At 39.9% G+C, this 3,304-nt stretch overlaps 1 pseudogene; it reads right to left on the reverse strand.

The window, feature by feature from the left end:
* Nucleotides 1-573: 573 nt before the first annotated feature.
* LOC128014748 (uncharacterized) lies at nucleotides 574-2,697 on the reverse strand (annotated as a pseudogene).
* Nucleotides 2,698-3,304: the final 607 nt, after the last annotated feature.

The following is a 3,304-nucleotide window of genomic DNA, read 5'->3' on the forward strand; positions in this document are numbered from 1 at the left end:
TCCAGTTGTCATCAGACAACCTTCAGTTGAAAAGACACCATCGCTTCTACACACAGATCCAGACACAAATTTTTGTCACCCAATCAAATCACTGTGATCTTGTTGTTTGGACCGAAAACGATTTCACAGTGGTGCGTGTCTTTCCAGACCAGGAGTTCTGGGAACCTCGTCTACAGAAAGCACAAGAATTCTTCAAGAAAGTGTGCCTCCCAGAACTTGTTGCAAAATATCACTCAAAGGACATGCAGCCTCATGTTCCAAGTGAAAAAGAGCAGTAGTAAAGAAGTGGCTGTTCATGAAAGAATTGCACTTAGGCCTACTCAGTTAAGAGTTGTTTTTTTTTAATGTTTTACTTGACTCAGAGTATTAGCCTGTTACTTGAAAATTGTTACTTGAAATTCAGTGTTTCAAAGTAGTTCAACACAAGAAGCACAAGAAACAAAAACATTTGCAGGATCTTTTTTTTGTATTAAAAAATTTTTAATGTTCAAATTGTCATCCATTTTCATCTGAAGTATTTAATGTACAAATAGCATACCATGTTCATTCTAAAGAAGATACACACACCCCAAATACAAACATGCTCAATATCAGGAGGGTACCACACATTCACACACACCAAATTTCTCCAGGGGTCTTTTTACCATTTAACATGCACACTTTTCTGTTTCATCTGGCCTTACAACAACACTTGGACACATGTTAACTAGAATACAACAAACATTAACTATTTTATCAAGAAGGGTAAATTCTTCATCCTTACAGGGAAGCAACAAACTAATTGGTATGGTGTTATGTAACAGTGTGTACTTATTGCGCAAGCTACCTATTACCCTTTCTACATGTATCCTAAGGTGTGCTATAGCACGTGTGTCTTCCACATCCTTAGCATCAAGTTGACATCTGCGTTTAGTGAATGCAGGAATTTTAACTTCCGCACACATCATTCCCACACTGTCTTTAATATTAAAGCCTCTGTCTGCTAACACTACATCACCAGGCAACAGTTTGTTAAGAAGCCCACAATTCTCGGTTATGTGCTTGTCAGATGCTCGTCCCCCCCATCCCTTAGAAATAAATGAAATTAGGCCTTGGGGTGTAATTCCTATCAAGTATTTCATTGTGTGTGTACCTTTGTAGTGGGAAAATGATTGTGCACGCGCCATTAAATTTGACGGCCTCTCTGTACGTATTTCAAAACAGTCAACAATAATCGCAACACGCTTTCCAAAAGCTTGCAGAAATTGAGGTGGCATTGTGGCTTGTAAACAGTGCCGCTCAGGCCAGTACAACAAGGGAGCGAGGCGTGCATACAGCACATCTATGGTGTCTGCAAAGGTAGCAGAAAGAGTTCTACGTGACACATTAAAAATGTGTGAAAGATGCTGGATTGGAAGATCAAGCCTTAGACGAATGAGTGTCAGTAAAACCATTTGAAACTGTGACAGCTTCTTTGCAACTGGCAGGAAGGGCTTAACAGTAGTAAACATTGAAAACAAAATTGCAAAACATGGAAGTCCCGTATATTATCGTACCTTCTCTGTATTATCTTTGAAAAACTCTTCATCCATCTTCAATTTGTTTAACTCAGACCTAAGCTCCCTATTTTCTTGCAAAAGGCGTGTTACTTCTGCACTGCTTTGCTCACAGAACTGGCATTCTACTCTTAGTCTCTTAGCCGCTAGTTGGTCTGTTTCTGTCGTTTCCCTGTATTCTTCCTCTTCCACAGCTGCCTCTGCTTGATCCCTATATCCCTCTTCTTCTGCATCTTCTCTCTCATCTTCGTTCATGATGTTTTGATCATTGTGGCCTCCTCCCTCAGATTCTCTCAAATGATGTCTATGCTGTCTGCGGGCATGCCGATCTGACACTGTGGCTGTGACTTCAGAGTGACCCAGGTGCAGGGCTGGAGCCCAGTCTGGATGAGACTCATCCATCTCATATGCTGGTTTACCTTTGGGGAGACAAAATTATCCGAATTGAATCTAAATATTGCAAACAACAGTGGGAATGCTATATACTTCAGTTCCAACTTAACTCATGTGGTAAACAATACTAACAGGTGGCACACATACAAATGTTAAGAGAATGTATCGTGCTTCAGTCATAGTGATCAAAAATTGGTCTCTAGATTCGGCTGGATTACCCCTCAGACATTCTGGGTGCTTTTTTTGATCACATTCATTTAGCGCACTTTATTTGAACTAGCCTAACTTAGCTTGCTCACTGTGCCACAGTGTCGACAGAATAGTGCTTAAGTTACAAAATGCAAAGGAACCTAAGTCTACTCCACTCGGGAACAGAACAAAATAAGAACACATAATCATTTGCTAAGTGAAGTTTATTTACTTACCCGAATGAAAATGCCTGGAACACACTTTCAGTGATCGTGGGATGTCTGTGAAGTGTATGTCCGTGCGTCTTATGGCGGATATCCAGGCCATCCGTCTCCGCTTGGTTACATCGGACACACGACTCCCTTCATTCTGTTTCCAGGCCGGAAAACAATAAAAAGAAAGTCCGTTGTCTAATTTTTTGCCCCTTCGATCGTGTGAACGGACCTTACATCCAACGACACAACATGTTCTTCCCATAGCTACGACTTCATTGGCGCGTAACAACAAGTGGCCTCACAAAATGGCGATTTTTCCCATCAGCCACCGCGGCGCTAGATCAGTGACGTCACGCCCCCATCCCCTATAATGACTGACTGACTAAATGTGAGAGCTTTCACATGACTTACTGAAGACTTTGACTTAAGACTGTTTGATTGACATGTTTATCTCCGTTGATTACGGACAATATTCACACATTGAAGAATTGAACATTTACACACATGCATATATATATATATATATATATATATATATATATATATATATATATATACATACACATTGTTTATTTGTGAAATAAGATTTGGTGATTTCTGTGTACACAGGAAAAGAATCAGTGATCTATAACTTGCATGATTGTGTTTTATTGTTATGATTATTACAGTTTTAGGGTGTAATAATCAGGGGCTGGAGTGTAGGTGTCAGGTTTGGATTGATGTCTTTTATTTTGAAATTCACTTTCAGTTTGTGACGTCACTTGACACAGGTGCATATGTAGCTGGGACGCTCACTTTCTGTTGACAGTTTTCATTTAATTTCATTGTTTTGTTTACATTACTGTTATTCAATGTTACAATAAATCACCAGGATTTGCAGTGGAAACGCGTCATCATTTACTCTCTCTACTCAGTCTCTTAGCGGTTACTGGCTGCTGCTACTATAATAAATGAAGTAAGCCTACCTGAAGC

The sequence above is a fragment of the Carassius gibelio genome, chromosome B25 (assembly GCF_023724105.1).
Source record: "Carassius gibelio isolate Cgi1373 ecotype wild population from Czech Republic chromosome B25, carGib1.2-hapl.c, whole genome shotgun sequence".
NCBI classification, from domain to species: Eukaryota; Metazoa; Chordata; class Actinopteri; order Cypriniformes; family Cyprinidae; genus Carassius; species Carassius gibelio.